We start from the raw sequence: 24,777 nt of genomic DNA on the forward strand, positions 1-24,777 counted from the left end.
AGCTAAATCCCCAGCCCCTGCTTAATCTTAATTTAAGAATATTATTATTATGTGTTTGATTTACTTACTCACCTTTTGGGTGCTTGCATAATTCAACCCAACCAGCAAAATATTTACAATTGGAGCCAAATTATTCTTTAAGCACATTCACTTTCTTACACCTCAAACCATTACTTATCCCTTTATTCCATTTTTTATCACTATTTTTAAACCACTAATTATTGCGTAATTATTGCGGGCTCACATTCACTTGCTTTGGTAACTCGTTTCTTCAGTACCTAATTAGTGAAGAGCTTCTATACTTCCTGGTTTCGTTTAGCTGTCTGAGAACCAGCATTTTAAATTCTTTCACTGTCATTTAACATGAATAAAGTTTAGACCTCAGATTCAAGGGATGCAAGATAGTTTCTTAACGCTTACCCATACAAACTGAGTATCCCTTATCCAAAATGCTTGAAACCTTATCTAGAAGTGTTTTGTATTTTGGAATTTTTCCTGAGCTATCTTGGAGATGAGACCGAAGTCTAAACATTTAAGTACTGTGTTTCAAAAACGCATGTTTTTTTACACATAACCTGAGGGTAGTTTTATACCGAAATTTTGTGCACCTATGATATGAAGTCAGGTGTGGAATTTTCTATTTGTGGCATCATGTCAACTCTGAAAATCTCAGATTTTGGAGTATTTTAGATTAGGGATATTCTTCCCAAGTTCTTTTTTGGTTACCTTTTATTTTAACATATCTTTATTAACCTGATATACATAGTTCTTCTCTTTTGATAGAAAGTTTAAGCTATTTAAGAATGAACTAAAGAGCAAGATAAAACAGAACAAATGAAATCTGCGAACCTCTTAGTCACAACCACAGAACTCTGGAACACTTTACCAGTTGACATCTTCAAAGCAAGTTTTTTGGGCTCAGACAATGCTACTTTTTTCTTTTTTCTTTTTTAAATAGGCGCCAGGTATCAAACTCACGACTGCACGCTTGCAAGGCAGGCGCTTATGCCACTGAGCTAAATCCCAAGCCCCTAATGCTACTTTTTTCTAAAAGGTTAAAAGCTGATGGAATCATTCTGTCTGGCTTTTGTTGACATGAAATTGCAGTTGGTTTAAAGGAGCTCAAGCATGAGAGAACCACTCCCACTTTCTCTGACCATTTCCAAATTGCCATTCAGTGAGGAGTCTTCCTTACCTAGTAATTTAATCTGTGGCTGTAAGGAAGGATGGGGCAGGTGTTGGCTTTGAGGGAGGCCTTGGTTTATTTGGCATAAACACATCAGGATAAGGTTACACGCTAAAGGCATGTCTACCAATTAGGCACAGCCCTGCAAAGCCGATTGATGCTGTGTGCATGTCTGTGGACACACACACACACACACACACACACACACACACACACCCCAGTCACCACCACCACCACCGGGTAATCTAACATGACACTTACAAATCAATTTGAATTTGCCATTGGGATAATTAAATCAATTGTATCTACAATGCAGTCAGAAAATGGCAAAGAAACATTATACCACCCATCGTCATTTGTTTAAGTTGTTGATCAGGGGGTATCTGAAATTTGTTTAAACTCATCTTTCTCTTCAAGCAGACTAGTGATGGCCAAAGCAGAGGGGGTTTTAATTATCATCATGGGGAAGAAACTCAGTTTAATTATTGCATCATATTTCTAACTTTTATTTCAACTGGAATTCCCAACATTCCTTATTATATCTGTTACATCATTCCCTTAATGAATTTTCTTTTTAGTGCTTTTAAACTTTCAACTACCTGAAAATGCTGGGTATCAACTCTAAAGCTTTGTGGATGGATGAGTTGTGGATGGATGAGTTACATCTTTGATGTAAGTCCTTGTATGGCTTCGAATTTGTAGTGTGGGCCTTGCCAAGTCAGGAAATCACAGTTCCTCATAAGTAAATTCAAGAGACTGAATTCTGCTCTCTTAAATTTGTGCAGCTCCGAGTTTCCATGGCAACTGTCATGGGGAACATCAGTTACCTTTATTGTTGTAGGTAGATGCTGACTTGTGTGTATGTATGTGTGCGCGTGTGCGCGCGTATGTGTGTGTGTGTGTCTGTGAGTAGTATACCTCCAGTGGAGAAATAGAATCTAGTTGTTTGTCTTGGTGACAGGTGGCAGAAATAGAGTTCCTGTTTCCTTGTTTACATGTAACATGGAACTTTAGTTGTACAATAATCTCAGTGTATTCAAAAGGATTTGTCAGGGACAGAAATAAGTTAGTAGTCTGGCTGGCATTCTGGTTTAGAAATGTCTATTAATAAAAACAACTTGTGAATGGACTCGTTCATCATTACCTAAGAGCCCTCTGGCCTTTGATTGAAAGCAGATGCACGTTTAGTAACAATAGCGGCAGCAAACTCCCGCAGCGCTGAGAAATGCAGACACCAATTTAAATGCCTTCTACCTGTGGATTCGTTCGGTCCTGGCAGACTGTTGAGTTGTGATACACCTTTCCGTTTTCCTGATGAGGAAACTATGGTAAAGAGAGGTGAGAAGGCCTGGCCCGTCCCCCCACTGCCCCTGGAAGAGGACCCACTGCGTGGCCACGGGGAGAAGCATGAGTGAGTGGGGCTCTGGCTTGCTTTGCTGGGGCTTTTGTGACAGCTCAGCGGGACTTCAGGTGAGCACTTCAGTCGCCAAGCACGTGCTGTGTGATGGGGACAGAATGTGAGCTGCGCAGAGGCACAGCACGTGTAATTTAAAAATTTCAGATAAACACATTTTTAAAAGGCACAAACAGGTGAAATTCAGTTTAATCATACAGTTTACTAAAATTATTTGAATAGTAAATGTAATTATTCAACATGTAACCTAAGTATGGCAATATAACCACTCCACAAGTAATATATAATAAAAGGCGTCAGCGAGGCAGCTGCACTGTTCATGAGGTCGTTGTGGGCTGGTGTGCGTGAGCTGCTCTGGAGCTCACATGCATGCCCTGCCACCTGCCGTCTTGGGTGGCACAGCCCAAACCCAGAGAGCGGCCAGGAAGCCCGAGTGACGGGACATCACAGAAGTCTGCTCTCTGGAATCCTAGGAATCTATGCAGGGAATCGCCTGTACTATGAAAGTGGTCTACTATTAGCTGTTTTTTATCTGCTTAAGTAACATTGATAGTGCAGGGCCGGGGGTTTAGCTCAGTGGCACAGCACCTGTTTGACAAGTGTGAGGTCCTGAGTTCGATTCCCAGTACCAAAAATAAGTGCATTTGAGGATAAAAGTCATAGTTAAGTTATCCTTTAAGAAATACAAAGGCAAAGCAGCATCAAGACAGTGTGTGTATACCGGAGAGTCTTTCAGAAAGTGATGGTGCCTCAGGAGGTTTAAAAACTCAGTAGTTCCTTTAAACATCTGGAGTTCACTGTGGGCCTTTTTTCAGGACCTCTGCTGTCATGGTCTTTACTCTGTGGTGTAAGAGTGAGCAGATGAGTGGTCATGGTGAGGTACAGACTGGGAGGAAAGAGAAAGCTGAGCAAAGGGTTCAGAGACCACGTGACCAGGTTTCTCATTTCAGGGGAGGCGGAAGAGGTTGTGCAGAAGACGGGATGAGCTAGCTGAAGACACGGGGAACCAGTACAGGGTGGGCGGTGTCCTGGGCTGGGACAGCTGGAGGTGGAAATGAGCTTGGAGAGTTTGCGAAAGAACAAGAATGCATTGTTTGGAGCCGAGTGGGAGGGGACATGGTAGGAAGCAGGGCTGGAGAAGCAGGAGTTTGGGTTTCGGGGTCACTGTTACAGGAGGCCAAGGAGAGCAAGGATTGACCGTGGGCAGTGGCTTTTTAAAAAACAATTTTGACTGCATCTGGTAAGGATGGAAGCAGGGATGACAAACAAGGGCCTTGGAACTGTCCAGGTGGCCTGTCCTAGTGACTGGGAGGAACGCAGGAAGGGGGAATGCTGTGATGGCTCGTGGTTTGTCTTCTCTGAAACTCGGGTTGAAATCTGATGGCTATTTTGGCAGTGTTAGGAGGTGGAAACTTAGTTTAAAAAATATATATATATTTTTTCTCAGTTCTCATATTTTATTAGTACATGTTTGTATTACATACTGGCTACACTCCCTATGAAGAGATGAAATGTGTATGTAACACATCTTAATTCTTTTTCCTCCCTTTTCCTCTCCCTTCATCTCTTTTTAAAATTTTTTATTTTATGGGAAAAAGGTAAACCAAAATTCCATAACAAAATACTGGGAGAATGACAGTAGTTAACAGGCTGTGTGTTCTTACCTTTACAGTAGTTACCCAGAGTCCCTTCATCTCTTGGCCCCTTCTCACTGGAAAAGATCTGTTTTCCGGCTTCCTGTTTCCTGTCCTTTGTTTCGCTCTTTACAGTTGGAAGGGCAGGGCTTGAAGAGGTGATCAGACCATTGGATCAATGTCTATACGTGTGTTCGTGGGGTCACTGCAAGAAGCAGCTGCTAGAAAGCGAGTCTATCCTGCACTTTCTGCCTTTCCTGTATACCACCTGGCTTCCTGCTCGAAGCAGGGCAGAGCCCTCACTGACACTGTGTTGCCGGACTTCCCAGCATCCCAAAAGTGACCCCCAAATACACTTTTCTTTATGAATTACTGAATTTCATTTTTTCATCACAACAGAAGATGAACTGAGGCAGACCGAATTGCTTAGACTCGATATATGTGTTGACGGTAGTTGATTAGGTGTTATGATAGCCCAAGAATATGCAAAAGACGGAGAGAGGAAGATCTTTGGATTTGGGCTTGTGTGACTTAGTAGCTTTGATTGAGATAGTGAGTCAGCAGTTACATTGGATATTTCAATAGACCTTTTCAGGGTGACACATCTATATGACCCCGGTCATCAGGATTGAGACCTCTTTGCCACCTGGCCAGCCATGGAGCCTTGCTGCTGGGTGGTCCCAGACATCCTCTGCTTCACAGCTAAGGCATGGTGTCTTGCACACAGTGAGCTTGCTTCACTCTGCTTCAGTCCCCGCAGTGGGACCGCATGTCATTTGTCAGTCAGCACCCATGCTATGCCATTCTCATGGTTAAATCTTCTGAGTAACACCCATAGTCCTACCTGACCATACTGTGTAAAATTAGGAAGTCCGGTCTTCCCACACTAAGTAGGAGGTTGGGTAAACTAATCTTCACTTGCAGGTGCTCCACACGTCCTTTAACTTTTGTGCGAATTACATTTCCACCTTGTGTGAGCGCTGTAGGGCATGTGTTACAGTAACCAGCATGTGGGCTGACACGTCCTTGCGTACTTGGCTTGGATCTCACCGTGCCTGCCCCAGATCCAGCTCTGTTCACCCATCTTACTCTGTGGATAACAACTATGAGATTTCAGACAGGCCCTGCACTCTCTTTTATTTTTTATTTTTTATTTTTTTATTTTTCAAAACCATTAACTATCAGCTTTATTTAAAAAAATATAAATATTTGACATGTACAACTTAAAATTGTTGATTTTTTAAAATCCCACACAACTGACATAACAAAGAAATCCACAGCAAGATAATCATTCAGACTGCCAGTTCCATCCACTAATTTAACACTAGTTTTCAGGAAAAATGAAAGATTTAATGTTAACAGCAATGAAGAAAAAACAATCATTTGCAACATGCTGCTATAATTAGAATAACCAGTCCATGGATTACTGAAACAAAGAATTCCAACAGCAAATTTAGAGCTTCCTTAAAACAAAAACAAACTCAAGACTCTGAATTGATGCAAATACTCTACATTTGAGAAAAAACACTCTTCTTGTGAACTTTAACCCACAGCCAAATGTCCTCATGGTTTACAGAGGGATCAGCTCTGGCTCTGTGACTTCAGCCGTGCTCTCAGGGTTTGGATTCAGTCGACTGGAAGAAAAGCTCCCCGGCTGGGAAGGAATGGAGCTCCAAGTTGGGGTGACCTGTCAAATACCAGGGACAATGATACCTGTTTTGGGGGAAGCAGACTTACAAATTAGAATTATAGGAATAAAGAGGAAAAATCTAAAGTTAAAATACGTGTTCAAAATATGTGGATTACTGCTTCCCGGTGGCTTAAATTTCTATAACAAGGTCCAGTGTGAAAAACTCACTTAATGAAAATTTGGAGAGCTGAGACATGCTTATTCTTGCTGAATACATTTGCAGTATATACCTTTACATTTCGTTCAGGGCTACTACTACATTGCAGGGTCTTTAGAATTATTGGTCATTTTTTAAAAAGTGTAACTATGTCTTGTTTCTAAGTTTCAGTTATAATACTTGACCAGGAAAAAGTTCATGAACATTGCACTGACTTTCTGGTTTTACATCTCATTCCTGAAAAAAACAAGACAACTCTGAACATTTTTCAAAAGTTCTTTTATAGAAGTTAAGACTTTTTTAGACGAACTAACCAAGCAATAGCGAAGTCAAAGGGAAAGCCAAAAGACTGCTGCCCACCTGAATGAAGCGGGAGGAAAACTTAAAATGGTCTGCTACGGAGTGCAAGGCAAACAGGACCCAGAGGTTAATGGAGAGGGTGTCTCTCACTAAGTAAACCATGAAATGTGTCTGCCCACTTCAAACTCTTCTTAAATCATGAGTGGGACTCAGTTTAGGGAAATAGTATAATGTACCCTTCAGAAAAAAATAGTTTATATTTTTCCATCACAAACAAAACATTGGTTATGACGTCCAGCGCCACCAAGCAACCTTCATTCTGTCCCATACAGCAGAAAGCGAATCCAAGGCGGGGCGCACATCCAGGATGGCGAACTGGTAGTTCTCGTTCACTTCGCCACCATCGTAGTCATTGATCACGTATCTAACTTCCGTCCCACAGCAGTTGATGATCCAATCATGCCTGTCAAAAGGCAACTCATACCCCATCCAGGAACGAATTCTGGCCCTTGTGAATACTGCTTTGCTTTCCCTCCGAATCAGATCAATGAGGGACCACAAGGACACTCCGCAGTGTGAAGGGCTTCCCACGTCAAAATCTCCTTCCAGGCCTGCTCGTTATTCTGATTGTGAATCTTTATGATATTATACATATCTTTCTGACTAATATCCTCATCCTTCCACCTCCACCCTTTCCTTAACATTGCATTCCAGAACATCTGTTCCGAAGGGTAGACCCACTTTTTCTCCGAGTCTGCTCTTGGAATGGATGATTCTTCTCTGACCGTAGACAAAGCAAACGGCTGATCTGGGGCTGGTGTTTGATTAGGTGGTGGCATCAGATTTGAAGGATCCAGGTTCTCCTTATCGGCCCTGGCATGGGTAAAGGGGCACTCCACATAGTCGTACGCTCGATTCTGGTGGGCAGGCACAGAGTAAGTTTTGCTGTCACTAGTTGGACTGGATGGTTCCTCACTTACTGGACAGCCTTGACTCTTCCTTTCATGCATTGGGCATCCTGAAGGTGGTGATGCTGTCTGATGATCTGAAGCTTTTGGGGTCTGAACTGCAACAGCAGGAGTAGATGCTGACAAACCCATGGCTGGAATCAAAGTGTTGACTCCAAACAATTTTAAATGTCCAGCGGGTCACCGCTGTCGCGTTGGTCACAACTGGCGTTGTAGCTCAGCTAGGCCCTGCATTTTTGCCATAAGTTGTAGTCTGAGTCCAAGACACAAAATATCTGAGTTACTCTAAGACAACAAGAAAAGACCTTGCTCTCCCTCAGACCCTGTATTATCATCTATAACTTGGAGTCTCTTTCTGATAAAAACCAAAACCAGAAAAACTGATTCATCTGTTGTACTTCAAAGGCTTTTATGCAAAGTGAAGCCATGGGTATTTTGAAATGCACACATTGTTTAAGTGTTTAATTAATTTGACTTTCAACCAACGCTAAGGTGAGATTTACCAAGGCCAGGACTGTGCGTGATGATGATAAACAGGTTGTAGAAGAAACAGAAATGCCTTCAGAGTTGGGTAGGGAACACTCCATGTTCTGTCCTGTATAGTTATTCTGCTCGTAAGTAGGGTTCCTTCTCCCAGGAGACACAAAACGTAGATGGGGATCCACAGCAGGAGAAAATACATGCTGAGTGGGAGAGGCGAGCAGAAAGTGCCATTTCCTGAGGGCTAGCACTTCGGGAAGTATGCTTGCAGGTGACGAGAATTGATCACAACATTTTGTTAGTGAGGTGGCATTTACCTAAGTTAGAGGGGGGACAGCATAGTCTACCCTGAAAAAAATGTTCCTTAAAATGGACTTCCCTTACTGACTTAAAAAGCAGGCCTCCCTGACATCCTATTAACTTGGCATAATTTCTAAAACACCCTGGAAAAGTTCGAGTTCACTAAAACATTGGAGCCTACTTTGATCAGAGCTGATGGGGTCAGGTGCCCATCACATTGCTTACTATGTGAAAGTCTTATGATACTGCTGCTGTTACACCTATTTCCATAAATCATTTGCCTTTATCTGTCAGATAGTTAAGAACCTCTGCTGTGCTGAGAACTGCAGGTACAGAGACAAATAAGGTTGATAAACATAAATGGATGCTCAGCTAAATTACTTTTAAATCCACTGGTCTTTCCAAGTTCATAATCCTTAGGAGGCAGGCTGACTTCAACTGATTTTATTGTGTTAAGGCACTTATTATAACTATGGGAGTATTTGGAATCTACTGGCCCTGATGATTTCTTTCGGGAAAGGAATGTTTCTTATTGGCTCAGCCCATGTGTTCTCCATGTGAGAACCAAGGCAGAGGATGATACAGAGAGAAGGTTAGTGATATGCAAGGGGAGTTGGGAAGAGGAGAGAGAGAGAGAGACCGTAGGGTTCAGTGTCAGTGTTGGGGCTTTTGGGAGGGAATGTTGAGGCTAAGCACATTCAGGGATGGCTTCTCTCTCTGTTGGTGGTATCAGGAGCCGTGATGATAAGCAGCGGATGGGGAAATATCCCCTTTGGCATTTTGTAAAGCCAGAGAAAGAACTGGAGAAAAGGTCTGTGTTAGGTGCCTCGCTGTGTTTATTTGAAAGTGATACAGTGTCACAAGTGCTCACCGAGTGGCCCAGAATTTATTGATAAAACACTGAGCAGTGGGGCTCTGACCCTGGTACCCTGAGGACTGAGGAACAGAGTGGTTTGACTGATCCTGTTTGATGGACACAAGGAGGTGGAAGGGATTTATATCTATTGTTGGTCATCGGAATGAGGGTGGACGGTGGTCCCACTTCTGGCCTGGCTCATAATTAATCTCCCATTTGCAAATCACTCTGCCTCTTCCTGAGCTTGTCTCTGAAGCAGTTAGTGAGGGCAGAGTTACAAATGAAGAAATGCTTTGCGCTCTGAGTTGCCTCTTGGAGGAAAGCTGCCCACTCACAAACATATGCACTGAACCTCAGTGCATCAGTGAAAGATAAGTAACATCACGGAGAGCTTTAGGCTTACTTGTTTTTGTAACAGCCTGGCATCCTCTGACTAACCCACTCTATTTGTGAATGAGAATGATAGCTGTGACTTCTCGCTGCTCTCATGACTGGTACAGTCAGTCTACAAGACAGTGTACAGTCTACAAGCTACGGTTTCCTTTACAGTTTGGGAAAGGCACATCCTTAATGGACATTTACAACAGGACTGCACCTTGGGAAGGAAGAGGAGATGAAGTATTAGGGGTGATTTAGTGGTAAATCAACAACCTATGCAAATGAGGATGGAATTTTCCTAATATTCATGTTTTGTAAGGTTGTCTCATAAATGAGTTTTTAAAGAGCCATGTTGTAATAACACTTAGAAAGCTGTACATATTTAATGTATACAACTCAATCCATTTGGGAAGCCCATCATCCACCATGGGAAGCATTTCCAACATTAAGGACAGAGACATTTCTTCACTTCCTGCCTTACTGTCCTCATTGCTGGGACAAAATATCTGACAACCACAGCTTAAGGGAGGAGAGGGTTAGTTTGGCTCATGTTCTCAGTTTATGGTGCACCAGCTGCAAAGCAGAAATGTCATGGTAAAGGGGTCTGGGGGAAGGACGGTGCTCATCCCATGGCAGCCGGGAGACACAGAGGGAGGAGCTGCAGAAGGACATACACCAGGTGCACCCTGTCACACTGCAGTGACCTTCCACTGCTGCCTAGATCCTCCTTCCTAACAGCACATTTACCTAAGGGCACATCAGTGGACTGCCGCACTAATGAGAACAGTGCTCCCGCAATCCAGTCATCTTCCAGGTGCGCCACCTCTGCACAAATGGGGCTCGGGCACATTCGGGCTCTAACCCATAATGCTGCTTAACATTTTCTCCTTCCCCCTTTATTACTGCTTTTGGAGGGAAAGCACTTCCCACGAGATCTGTCCTGCGTATGCTGTGGTGGTATTAGTTATGCCGTAAGGCAGACGTCCAGAATTTATCTTGCGTCGGTGAAACTTAATTTTCTTTCTAGTGTATGTGTCTATGAGTCTGAGCTATTTCATCCTTCTCATATGTCTAAAATAATAGATAACTCAGCTTAGAGGAGGAAGGCTCTATTTCAGCTTGCTTTCAGAGCTTTCAGTCCCCAGCCCCTCCTTGTTGACCTGTGGTGAGGCAGTGACATTGTGCTAGGTTGTCAGGGGGAGCTGCTCTTCTGGCAGCCAGGAAACAAGGCTGGGAGTAGGACAGGCTAGGGCCTGAATGTAGCCCCGGGGTGTACCCTTAAGGCCCACTCGCTTCAACTGAGACCAATTCCTAAATTTCTGTCCCTTCTAATGGTTCCGACAAACCCATCCATGAATTAGGCCATCAGAGAGGTCAGAACCCTCGTTAGCCAATCTCTGCCCAATGCCCTGCTCTGAATTTTACTGCACTGGGGGCCAAACCATCAACATGGACTCTGGGGGACATTTTAGATTCTAGCCACACCAGCACATCAGTGAGATGCTGCAACATTTCCTTCTGCTCCTGTCTTCACCTAGCAAATGTGCTCCATGTCTGTTCACAGTAGAACAGTGGTAAGGTTTTCTCCTTTTGTGAGGCTGGATAACATTCCATTATATGTATATGTATATGTATCACATTTTACCCATCCGTAGACACTCAGGTTGTCTTTGTACTTTGGCTGTTGTGAACAATGCAGCAGTGAACATGGAAGCCAACACTGATTTCAGTGTCTTTGGGAAAAACTACCCAGAATATGACTGGTGAGTATGGTGGTTCTAATTTTAACTTTTTGAGGCACGTGCAGACTGTTTTTCATAAAGATTGTACCAGTTTACATTCCTGCCACAGTGCACTAAGCTTTCTCTACCCTTGCACCCTCACAGTGTTTGTTGTGTTTGGTTTTTTAGTGGTAGCTGTCCTGCCAGGTCTGAGAGGAGAGCTCGTGATGGTTTGAACAGGAGGGGGTGTCTGACTTCCTTTCTTTTGCCCTTGTGTCTCTCTTGTTTGTTGGCATTTTGGATTGTTATTTACTTTTTGTTTTTGTATGTTTGTTCAAATGTTTTGTCTGGTTAGAGATTTAAAGAGCTTGAGTTCTGAGAGTGGTGTTTGGTCTGCAAAGGCAGACTGCATTTTGGCTTGCTCTCCTGCTGGAGGGATGATATGAAGAACAGCATCACAGAGGGGAAATTGTCACATAGCTTTCTCACTGGGGCTGCTTGCTAGTCTTGGTCTTTTGGGGACATGTTAGAGTTTTCTGGAGGAACAGAATCAATATAAAATGTATGTATAATTATTCAAGGGCTATTACAGAGGCTTACTGGGTCAGAGGAAGTGCCTGTCCAGGGGAATCAGAGGTGGAAGGATCCACTATGGCCATCTGCTCCCTGGAGAGCCAGAGGATCCAGTGGCTGCTGAGTCCAGGAAGATGCGAGGTGCAGAACAGGAGGGGTCAGGAAGGCAGCACTAGTCCGCAGTCAAAGGCTTTGTGACCGCAGAGTTGTCAGTGAGTCTGCCCTGGGTGTTTAGAGACTGATACCCAAAGGCGGTGGCAGACCCTGAGACTCTTCCCAAGTGAAAACCTGTACTTTTTCTTTCCCTTTTTATCCTGTCCAGCTGCAAGCCTCTTGGTTGTTGTCACCTGCATTGTGAGGGGCAGAGGGGGAGTCTTCCCTTTTAGCTTGCTGGCCTGTGTGTTAATCTCCCCCAGACAATGCAGGCTGTGCCTTTCCACATAGGAAACACTTCTCAGTAGACACAGAATGATTAGAGGACACAGGCAGTTTTGAGTCTTTGTGTGTGTAATCCTTGTTTGTCCTGTTAAGAGTGCGAAATGGTGAATTGAATAGGAGCTGTTTCGTTGTGTCTACTTTTTAACTATTGTCTCCTTGGCCTCTGGTGTGTAAACTGGTTTCTTTGGGACTCCATTTATTTTCTTATTGTAAAATCAAATAAGATAATTTGTATAGGTCTTTCATAAAGCTGTCATAACCATTGAGTAATAATTCTTTTCTTGATAATAGTGACAATATCATTTATTTCCTGTTTTGTATTTTTTTTTTTTTTATTGAACTCAGAACTTTTGCACTGAGCTACAGCCCCAAATCTCATTACTTTTTACTTGGAGATAGGATCTTGCTAAATTTCTCAGACTGGGCTCAACATCCCAGAGTGCTGAGATTACAAGTATGTACCACAGTACCTTGCTGTAATTTTTTAAAAATGTGCATTGCTATGGGCCTTATTTCTTTGCATTTTGAGGGTAACTTTTTAGAAACTTCCAGATCATGAGAGAATTTTGAGAGCATTTGTATTCCTAGTATTGTAGATCACTGTAGAAACCCAAAGGCTAGCTGGTGTTTGGTTTGGTTTTATTTTGTTTTGTTTCTTTTGTTTTTTGAGACAGGGGCTTGCAGTGTTGTTCAGACTGGTCTTGAACTTACTGTGTGGCCCAGGCTGTCCTGGAACTCACAGCGATCCTCCACCCTCAGCTTCCCGAGTGCTGGGATTATAGAAAAGTGTGCTATCACACTGGATCATTCATCCTCTTCCAGTTTCAACTTGAATATTAGGTGGAGGTAACCTCAAGAACATTAGTAAAGTCCACCAATGGAGAAATTTATTACCACTTTGACTATCTTGGCTTTGCTTCTTTTTTCTTTTCTTCTGGAGACCAAATATATAATAAAAGGGCTGCGATGGGTACGATACAGAGGGAAAGATTTAAATCCATTCTCTGAAATCTCTGCTTTTGGTCTCCATTGCTATCATGGGGAGGTAATTCTCCATGGGCTTGTCAAGTTTCCACACATCCTACAAGTGAGGTCCTAGCTGTTCTTTTTAGGGACTCTCTTCAAGGGTGTTGGCATAGCAGACAATATGGGATATAGTGATGGTATCTTTCTTCAGAGCAAAGTATAAGCATGCCTATTGCCACTATAAAAAAATTCAAGTTCCTAAGTTGAGTTCCTCTCCTGTAATATAGCTGGACATTCAGGTGTCCATCTGGACCTGTTCATGAAGCCCTGCTGGGAATCTGGGTCAGGGTAACTGATAAATACGCAGATGCTCATGATCCTCCCTATGCAAATATGGTACAGAGCTCCTTCTTCTGTGACCCTGAATCTCAGGTCTTCTACAAACCGTCATGGAAACTGTGGTAGATTAACTTGCTAGCATATAAGCAAAGTAAAATCTCTGCTCATTCTTGGTTTGTGGTAGCTACCCTCTTGGCCACCAATATTGTAGCTGCCTTAAAAGCACGTGAGAGGGAAGTGTAAAACAGTGTAACTGCACTGGAGCTGCCAGTCACGTGGAATGGTATCAGAGCACGCTGTCACCCGCTTATTTCCTGTCTTTCTAATCCTCCTCCCCTTCATCCATTCTGCATTACATTATTAAAGCCCTAGTTTGACAAAAGAGAAATAAGACTGAAGTACAGAGGAAGAGAAAAAGCTTAACAAGTGAAACCAAAGTTCATTTTTATACAAGCAAGAATGGCATCTGTTGCTGGTGGGAATGCAGAAGGGCACTTGTGTTAATCCTCTCTCTTCCTTTACAGACAAGAACTCAATCTTGGTATATCTCACAAATATTGTCAGTTGATGATTCTTGTTCTTCTCTGTTCTGATCGATAGTACCATGGTGGTGATGTATGACCGTCATTTATTGGTTAAATGAAGTTCACCTGGCTTTAAATTTGTCAGTGCAGAGGAGCATGCTATGGCCTGAAGGTTTGTGTCCCTCCCCAAATCCCTGTGATTGCAGCCCTGACCATCAGTGTGATGGTACAGGAAATAAGGCCTTTGGAATCATCAGGGTTAGAGAAGGTCACAGGATTGGGGCCCTGGTCTCATGAGATCAAGACGTTTAAAGGAGGGATACCAAATGTTTGTGCTCTCTCCACCCTATGAGGACATAATGAGCAGGTGGGTGGCAGCACCCCAAGAAGGGGACCCTCTCAAAGAACAGAATTGGCTAGTGCTTGATCTTGACCTTCAGGCTCTGGAACTGAGAGGAAGAAGTTTGTCTGAGCCAGCTAGTCCTGAGTGACCGAGGCAGGAGGATCACTGCAAGTTCAAGGCCAGCCTGGACCACACAGTGAGTTCAAGGACAGTGTGGACTACATAGCAAGACCCTGCCTCAAAAAACCCCCAAATAAATATGTAAATACATGAATAGGAAAAGATTTCCTGAAGCAAATACTAAGGGTGATTTTCATACTGTTGAATGAAGAGATTGGTATAGATGTGAACCACAGATTTCTCAGCAAAAGCCAGGCATGCAGACAGGAGTATACTACAGAAGTACTTCTCCCTGGGACTAAAGGACATAGGGAAAACAACAAAAAACCAGGACAGAATACAAGAAGAATGGACTCTTCAGATTCTGTAGGCTAAGATGACAGGGCCACTGGGTCTGAGCATTCTTTGTACTTCAAGAAAGAGAAAGTGAGCCTTGCCCTCACCCAGATCAAGTCAGAGATCACCAGGACTGCCATTCTTACTGCAGGCCCAGGTTGCCAGGCTGGTTCGTTCTGTGTCTCAAGAGGTCGAATTGCCCCTCTGGTTTCTGCAGGCCAGGATGTCCCCACCCAGTGGTTCAGGGATGGAGTTGCCTGTGAAGAGAGCTGTAGGAGCATGCCTTTCCAGCAAGCCAGGGAAATAGGACCAGCCCTCAGAGAGGACAACACATTGCAGCACCAACTCATGTCTAGGGTTTCATCTGAATACCATTCAGTCAGGCGCAGGTGGGACTCAAGGCATCACCTTACCCTGAGACAGAGAGTTCTTTCTCAGCTGCAAACCTGTGAAACCAGACAGGTGATGTGCTTCCAAGATCCAGTGGTGGGACAGGGATCAGATAGGTCAGGGATGGTGAACCTTTTAGAGACCTAGTGTCAAACTACAACCCAAAACCCACTTAATTATCACAAAATGCCAACACGGCAATCAAACCCAAGTACTGAGTTTCAATCACTAATCAGCAGTTGTTGCTCTTCTCCTCCTCCCCATATGAAACAGCCCCCCAGGTTTCCCCTCCCCACTAGGGTGCCCACTCAGCCCAAGTGTCATGCAGTAAACAGTCTTGAGAATCAACTCCCTTCTCCCTTTTTCTTCTTTCTCCTTTGTCCATAATGAAAAGCTGGGAGTGTCAGGCTCCACTTAGACATGACCTTCCCAGTACCCAACCTGTTTGTCAGCAGTGTTGTCCTCAGAGAAAACCCAGCTCTGCACCTGTGCTCTCGGCAAACACAGGATATCATAAAGAGAGATAAGATGGAGCCTGGAATCTTCTAAGACACCCAGACATTTACACCAGACACCCCAAGGACGTTGCCCACTGAGGCACTGAGCATTTAGAGAACTTTGGGCCACTGATGTTTACTAAGATCTTCTTGTCTAACGTTCATGCCTTCTTTCAAGCCCTATAAAAAAGCCCACTCCTCTTTGTTCCCTGCAGACGGCCTTTTCACCCTCTGTCTGCCTGCACTCAGGCACAATGAATTCCAAGCCCTGTGCCTTCACACAAGCCCAGTGGTCTCGGCTTGTCTCTGTTTTGTGCTGTTCCCTACAGTTTTACTTTAGAAAAAGCAACTTGTACATTAACAGCTCTTTTTTTTTTTTTTTTTAAGAAAAACACATGTGCCATAGGTTTACCACCACTGGGGTAGATCATTGTTTCCATTCCAAAAGGGAGAGGGCAGAGAAAACAAAAGGATATTTTCCAAGCGAGTTTAAAACCATGCAAGGCAAACTTCTTTATCTGTGAAGGTGTGAGAATAATCAGTCCTTTTGGTTCAGTGCTCTGCCTTACCAACCCAATAAGGTGGCCACATCATGTTTGTGGGTCCGGGGTGCTCCTGTCACTGGATGCTCTTTGTGAGATATCTCATTCTTCACATTCAAGAAGGACATGAATTTTGGGAGGCCAAATGTTATGAACTGGATGTTCATCCCCTCATCCCCAGTTTGGATGCTGAGTCCCTAATTTCCATGCTGATGGTATTTGTAGATGGGCCTCTGGAAGATGATTAGAGTTAATTGAAATCTTGAGGGTGGGGCTCTGGCCAGTGGGGTTAGTGCCCTACAGGAAGAGGCATGAGATCTTTTTCTCTACTGTGTAAGGACACAATGAGAAGGCTGCTTCCTGCAACAGGCCTTTATGTGAATCAGCACCTTTATCTTGGATGGGAGGTCAGATCATAGATGCCTAGGATGCGTCTGAACAGATGTGACCCGTGTGCGCCCTCTAAGAACCTTCCCTGCTTCAGCTCCCACCCAGGCTGGCTTGAGTCATTGCCTCCAGCCATGGCTCCAGCAGGTCACAGTGGGCTCACGGGTTTAGGGTAGTGTCTGCTGTAGGGACCATCAGCATCGCTGACTCTGATTCCTACACCTGCCTTTTCAGTGTGTCTGTCAGTGATTAACACGAGGTTTTTTCCCACTGATTCTACAGCAATCTGACCTGTTTTTTACTGCCATGGACTGCTGAAAACCAAAAGAAACTCAGATTATTCTATGTAAAATCTTTATTTTTTTTCTGGGTAAGGAAAGGAAGATGCCTTAATTGGCTTGGGCCACTGAGCAAAGCACTGTACATGGGGTGGCTAAAACCACAGACGCGTGTTTCTCATAGCTTCATAAGCCGGGAAGCCGAGATCAGGGCGCTGACACAGTCAGAGGTCTGCGAAGCTTCTCTTCCTGGCTTGTGTTGACGCCTTCTCATGGCAGAGAGGAAGCGGCTCTTCTTTTGTTTTTATATATAAAGCATGTAAGACAGTTGTACTAAGTCCAAGTACACTTTTATGTATTTTATGCACACTGGATTATAATTTTTTGTCTCCTTTTTTCGTATTGTCTTTTATTTCAATGTGTTTTTTCTCATATAAGAAAAATCATGTGATATTTAAGCTTCTGTGTCTGAATTACAACTAAGTTTATTCTTTATGGCAGAGAAGTGCTCCATTGTGTATAAATGCTACATTTTCTTTCTTTATTTTTTAAGGTAAATTTTTTTTATTTAAAAAGATTAAGATAAAAGAGGACATAACAAAACAGGTTAAAACAGAACAATTTAAGCAACATAGTGTTTTACCACAAGACAACCTGACATAATAGTAGCTACCATAGTGTCTCTTTCCTTGAAATATTTGAGTATACCTTCATATACTGTAGTATCAAATGTAACGAAATAGTATAAAACCATTCAAGAGAATGAAAGTATTGCAGGGCATTCAGAACCAACTAACAGAAAATGAACAATGGCTACTATATTAATCCTTGTCCATAAAAAATTTTGTTTATACTATCACACGTAATAAAATCCAGTAAGATACAACATGATAAAACCAATGGAGACAGAAGAACAAAAGCTTGGTGGTACTTCAAAACCAGATGATATTAAATCAGCACTAGCTATTATAATGTCTTGTTTTCTTCAAAGTAGCTGTCCATACCATCACAGACAATAAAATCAAACAACCCAGAATAAAACCATTCCAACTAATGAATGAAAACATAATAAGGCTTCAAAGCAATATAATAGGGAATCATGATTACCACATACTTTTTTGTACTCTTACCATTTCTTACACCAGGGAGACTATATGGTATTTATACATGTGAGTTTGATTTATTTCACTTATGAGTATGGTCTCAAGCTGTGTCCATTTATTTATAAATATCTCAATGTGATCACTCTTTATAACTGTAGTATTTCATTGTATAAAAATACCACAACTTTTTTATCCACTCCTCAGTTGATGGACACTTAGGTTGTTTCCAACATCTGGCTATTACAAATTGTGCTGCTATAAACATGGGTACGCATATATCACTGTGGTCTGATGTTTTCAGTTCTTCTGGGAATATGCCTAGAAGTGGAATAGCTGGATCAAATGGGACTTCCAATCCCAGCTTTTTGAGATATCTCCAGACTGACTTCCACAATGGTTGCAGCAGTCTACACTCCCACCAACAGTGCAGGAGAGTTCCTTTTTCCCCACAGCCTCTCCAGCATTTGTTGTTGGTAGTTTTCGTGATCCTGGCCATTCTTTCAGGAGTGAGATGGAATCTCAGTATGGTTTTAATTTGCATTTCTCTAATGAGTAATGATGATGAACATTTTTTCATGTATTGCCTTTTGTATTTCTTCATCTAAGAACTGTGTATTCATCTCAGAATGCCCATTTTTGGATTGGCTCTTTGAATTTTGGGGTCTGATTTTTTAAAATTCTTTATAATGTTTTAGACAAAAGTCCTTTGTCTGAGGGACAGTTCACTAAGATTTTTTCCCAGTTTGTGGGTTTTTTTGTTACTATGCTGGAGATTTCTTTTGACATTCAGAAACTTTTTAATAAGAGGTGATCCCAGTTATTCATTCTGGGAAGTATTTCCCGTGCAGTTTGAGTCCTGTTCATGAATTCTCTGCCTACCCCGATGTCTTCAAGGTTTTTACCCAATTTATCTTTCAATAGAGTTAGTGTTTCTGATTTAATATTCAGATCTTTGATCCATTTAGATTTTAATTTAGTACATAGTGATAGGCATGGGTCTAGTTTTAGTTTTTGGCATATGGAGAACCAGTTTTTCCAGCACCATTTATTAAAGAGACTGTCATTCTTCCAGTGAACCTGCTTGGCTCCTTTATCAAAGATAAGGTGGTTGAGTGTGTTTGTGGTTGTGGTTGTATCTTCTAATCTATTCCATTGATCTTCAGCTCTGTTTTGATTCCAGTGCCCTGTTGATTTTACTACTGTTACTTTGTAGTATAACTTTAAGTCAGGGATTATGATGCTTCCTGTCTTGCCTTCACTGCTTGGAACTGTCTTTGTGATTCTAGGTCTCTTCTGGTTCCAGATGAATTTTAGGAGTGATTTCTCTAGGTCTATGAGGTATGTTGATGGTATTTTTATTGGGATTGCATTGAATCTGTATAACAGTTTTTGGAGAATGGCCATTTTCACAGTATTTATTCTTCCTATCTAGGAGCAAGGGATGTCTTTCCATTTTCTGAGATGCTCTTTGATTTCGTTTTCAGGGAATTATTTTCCCTGTATAGTTCTTTCACTTCTTTGTGAGATTAATTCCTAAGTATTTCATTTTTTTTTGGATGCTAGTATGAAAGGGGTGGCTTATTTCTCTCTCAGTGACTTTGTTATTAGTATATAAGAATGCTATTGATTTTTGAGTATTGGTTTTGTATCCAGCTACATTGCTGAATTTATTATATCTAGCAGTCTTTCTTCTTTTCCTATCTTTACCCCATTTATTTCTCTCTCTTATTTAATTGCTCTGGCTAGTATTTCCAGTACTATATTGCATAGGAGTGCTGATAAGGGGCATCCTTGTCTTGTGCCTGATTTTAAGGTAAAGGTCTTCAGTTTTTGGCCATTTAGTATGATGCTGGCTGTTGGATTGTCATAGATGGCCTTTATCATATTGAGGTAAAGACCATCTATTCCAATTTTCTGTAAGATTCTTATCATGAATGAATGTTGGACTTGATCAATATAGAAATGTTCATGTGATTCTTATTTTTGGCTTTATTGATATGGTAGATTACATTTATTGATTTACATATGTTGAACCATCCCTGCATGCCTGAGATGAATCCCACTTGGTCGTGGTGTATAATTTTCTTGATGATTTGCTGCATCCTATTTGCCAATATTTTATTGAGGATTTTTGCATCTGTGTTCATTAGGGAGATTGATCTGTAGTTCTCTTTTTTAGTTGGGTCTTTCGAAGGTTTTGGTACTAGAGTAATATTTTGCTTCCAAGAATGACTTAGGGAGGATTGCTTCCCTTTTTATTTCATTGAAGAGTTTGAAGAGTGTCGGCATTAAGTCTTCTTTGTATTTCTTGTAGAATTCCACAGTGAATCCATCTGGGCCTGGGCTCTTTTTTGTAGGTAAGGACTTAATTACATTTTCAATTTCATTTATAGAAATTGGGTTATTCAGTAGTTTTACATCTTCTTGATCCAGCTTTGTTACTTCGTATGTTTCTAGGAATCTGTCCATTTCTTCTGTGTTATTGAACCTATGAGAGTAGAGGTTTTTGAAATTGGTGTTGATGATCTTCTGTATTGCTATAGGGTCTGTAGTGATTTTGCCTTTTTCATTCCTTATTGCATGAATTTGAGCTTTTTCTTCCCTTTTAAAAATAAGGTTGGCTAGGGGCTTATCAATTTTATTTACACTTTCAAAGAACCAATTCTTTTGTTCATTATTCTTTGGATTGTTTTCTTAGTCTCTATTGCATTAATTTCTGCTCTGATTTTTATAATTTCCTCCTTTATTTTGGCTTTGGGCTTGACTTGCTCTTCTTTTTCTAGCTGTTTGAGGTGTAGCATCAAGTTATTTATCTGTATTCGTTCTGTTTTCCTGATGTGGGAACTCAGTGCAATAAATTTTCCTCTGAGGACTGCTTTCATTGCATCCCATAGATTCCAGCAAGTTGTATTTGTATTTTCATTCGCTTGTAGGTATTGTGTAATTTCTTCTTTAATTTTCCCTGTGACCCACTGATTGCTCAAGAGTATTCAATTTCCATGTGTTTGTGGGGTTTTTACAGTTTCTTTTATCATTAATTTCTAGTTTCATGGTGCTATGATCCAATAACATGCATGGGATAATTTCAACTCTTTTGCATTTATTTAAATATGTTCTGTGGGCTAGTATATGGCTTCTTTTAGAGAATGTCCCATGTACTGCTGAGAAGAATGTGTATTTTGATGTAGTTGGATGGAACACTCTGTATATGTGTATGAAGTCCATTTGTTCACAGGTGTGATTCAGTTCTGTTATTTCTTTGCTGATTTTCTGCCTGGCTGATCTGTCCCTTGGTGTCAATGGTATGTTAAGTCTCCTGTTATAATTGTGTTATTGTTTATTTGATTTTTCATTTCTATTAATACTTGCTTTGTATAACTGGGTGCTCTGGAATTTGGTGCATACATATTTAAGCTTGTTATGTCTTCCTCTTGAAGTTTTCCCCTATCCAGTATATAATGACCTTCATTATCTCTTCTGATCATTCTTGGTTTGAAGTTCATATTGTCTGCAAATAGAATAGCTCCCCCTCCCTTTATTGGGTTGCTGTTGCATGAAATATTGTTTTCCATCCTTTGATTTTCAGTCTGTGAGTTTCCTTTTGGCTTAGATGGGTTTCTTGTAGACAGCATATGGTTGGATGTTGTTTCTTGATCCATTCTGCCCATCTGTTTCTTTTAATTGGTGCATTGAGACCATTTACATTAGTGGTTGTAACTGTTATATATTGGTTTATTGTTGACATGTTATCTTCCTGCTGTTGCATTTTTAATCTTTGCGTTCTGTTTAACTGTCTGCTTTGATTAGTGGTTTTTTCCTAAGTGTACCTAAACTGTCTTTCAGTATTCTTTGCAGGGTTGGCTTGGTGATCATGTTCTTCAGCTGTTCTTTGTCATGGAAATATCTTATTTCTCCATCAATTTTGAAGGACAGTTTTGCAGGGTACATCAGTCTAGGTTGGAAATCATTTTCATTTAGGATCTGGAATACTTCACTCCACGTTCTTTCTGACTTCATTGTTTGTGCTGAGAAGTCTGTGGGACTCTGATAGGTTTTCCTTTATAGGTGATCTGTCTTTTCTCTCTAACAGCTTTTAATATTTTTTTCTTATGTTGGCTTTCGGGCATGGTGATTATTATATGTCTGGGTGTAGTTTTATTTTGGTTATGGCTATTTGGAGTTCTATATGCTTCACTGATCCAAATGTCAGTTTCCATTCTCATGTTTGGGAAATTTTCAGCTATTACTTCTCTAAATATCCTCTTGATATCATTTATGTTGTCCCCTTCTTTTTCATTTATCCCTATCCATCTTGTGCTGTTTTTCTTTGCATCATCTTTCAGCTGTTGAATTGTTATTTCCTGATTCCTTGTTATTTTTAAAAGATCTTTCCTTTCCTGTTCACTAGCTGCAATCTTGTCTTTGAGGTCTGAAATTCTATCTTCACTTTTGTTGAGGCAGTTTTGACAACTTTCAATGGAATTTTTGATTTCCTGTATATCTCTTTCAATCTGCTTCATGCATTCTGTTTTATATTGTTAATCTAGGGATTCTTTTTGTTTTTTTCCTCTAATTTTTAACTGTGTCTTTAGATGTGTTCAGCCTCTCTTTCATTACTTTTATCATTTCTTCTTTTACCTGGGAGATTATTCTAGTTTGAATTCCTTTAAAGCTTCAGTTGCTTCTTTATTTCAGTTATTTCAGGTGTATGGCATATATTTTCTTCTATGTACATAGGTCCTAAGCTTTCTTGGCATTGGCTGGGGGTTTGAGGTTGCATTTTGGTCTTTTGTTTTGTCATTTTCCTATGTTTCCCTGTTTCCAGTGTGGTTCAAACACTTCCCTGGGCCTGTTGGAAATCATCTTGTGTGCCCTCAGCTCCTGGGACTCCAGCTGCCCAGTTTCCTGGATTGAGAGAAGTTCACTGCATGGCTCAGGCAGGCCTGAAACCTGTGGAGCTAGTCGAGTGTGGCAGGAAGCTGGGAAGTTCCTTGACCACTGGGAGTGATGATCTTAAATACCTGGGGCTTGGGATGGTACGTAGACACTCACCTCTGGCTGCCCAGTTTCCAAGACTAAGAGAGGGTCACTGGGGGTGGCCCAGGCAGTCCTAAGACCTGCGGAGCTGTTCCAGTGTGGTGGGAAGCTGGGAGGTTCCTTAATCACTGGGAGTGATGATCTTAATTTCCCGGGGCTCGGGATGGTGCACAGACACTCACTACATTTTCTTTCTTCATTCATGTATTGATAGGCTTTTAGGCTGTTCCCAAGATTTAGTTATTACAAATTGTGCTGGTATAAATATGGGTGAGCATGTGTATCTGTAACATGATTTCTTAACTCTTTGGGGAAGATATCTAGAAGGGGAATAACTGAGTCAAATGGAATTTCTATTTTTAAGTTTTTGAAGAGCCTCCATATTTATTTCCATAGTAACTGTATCAGTTTATAGTTCCACTAATAATTGAGAAGGGTCCTTTTTCCTCTACGGCCTTGCCAGCATTTGTTATTGATTGATTTCTTGATGACAGCCATTCGTTCTGGAATGAGATGGAATCTCGGTGTTGGTTTTAATTTGCATTTTTTGAATGGCCATTACTGTTGAATACATTTTCATGCATTTATTGGTCATTTGTACTTCTTCATCTGAGAAGTATCTTTTTAAAAATCATTTTTAAATTGGGTCTTTAAATTTGGGGGGTTGCCTAACTTATTGAATTCTTTACATGGTCTAGACAGTAATCTTTTGTCTGAGGAGTAGCTGACAAAATTTCTCCCATTCTTCAGGTCATCTCTTCACTGTGTTGGTTGTTTCTTCTGCTGTGCAGAAACTTTTTAATTTGATGGTATCGCATTTGATGATTCTTGGTATTTCTTGTGCAGTTTGAGTTTTGTCCAGAAAGTCATTGTCTACAGCTGTATCTTCAAGAGTTTTACCTATTTTTGTCTTTTATAAGATTAAATATTTTCTGTTCTAATGTTTAAATATTTGACCATTTTGATTTTCATTGAGTGCATGGTGAGAGATATGGGTGTAGTTCTGCGTTTTGCATGTGGAGAGCCAGTTTCCCCAGCATCACTTGTTAAAGAAGTTTTCTTTCCTCTGACAAAGGGATTTCACTTCTTTGTCAAAGACAACATAGCTGACTGAGCCTGGAGTTGTTTTTGTATGTTCTATTCTATTCCACTGATTCTATAGTCCCCCACCTCATGCTGATTTTAGTAGCTTTGTAGGACAGCTTAAAGTTTGGGGTTGTGATGTCTCCTGGTCAAATTGCCCAGAACTACATTTGCAATTCTAGACCTTTTCTAGTTCCATATGAATTTTAGGATTGCTTTCTGCAGTTCTGTGTGGAATGTTCTGGATATTTTAATTGCGATTAATTTCAATCTGTGTAACAGTTTTGTTATGGCCAAACTATATTGATCCTACCTGTCCAGGAACAGGGACTATCTTTTCATTTGCTGACATCCTCTTCAATCTCCTTTTTTACTGTACTGTAGTTTGCCTTATAGAAGTCTTTCACTTCCTTGTCTAGGTTAATTCCTAAATCTTTTTTTTGTTTTTGGTGCAACTGTGAAAGGTACTATTTTGCTAATTTCCTCTTGGTGAGTTTGTCTTTAGTCTACTAGAACCCTGTCGATTTTTGAGTGCTGCCATTGTATCCTGCTATGCCACTGAATTTGGATATTAGTTCTAAAACTTTTTGGTGGCATATTTGGATAGTATTCTATCTAGAGAATCATACCATCAGCACTAAGGATAATTTGACTTCTTCCTTCTTTATCTAGATCCCTTTCTTTCTCTTGTCTTATTGCTGTAGTTAATGTTTTAAGGACTGCATTGAGCAGAGTTG

At 41.2% G+C, this 24,777-nt stretch overlaps 1 protein-coding gene and 1 pseudogene across 1 annotated transcript in view; one reads left to right on the plus strand and one right to left on the minus strand.

Annotated features, from left to right (window-relative positions):
• The window catches only part of Gna14 (G protein subunit alpha 14), a 200,986-nt gene that overhangs the window by 20,339 nt on the left and 155,870 nt on the right, over positions 1–24,777 (plus strand). The gene's annotated exons all lie outside the window — the stretch shown is intronic.
• On the minus strand, positions 6,641–7,566 carry LOC100731303 (holocytochrome c-type synthase-like; annotated as a pseudogene).

This window comes from Cavia porcellus, unplaced genomic scaffold (assembly GCF_034190915.1).
Source record: "Cavia porcellus strain 051 isolate PalLab524CR breed Dunkin Hartley unplaced genomic scaffold, mCavPor4.1 scaffold_1, whole genome shotgun sequence".
NCBI lineage: Eukaryota > Metazoa > Chordata > Mammalia > Rodentia > Caviidae > Cavia > Cavia porcellus.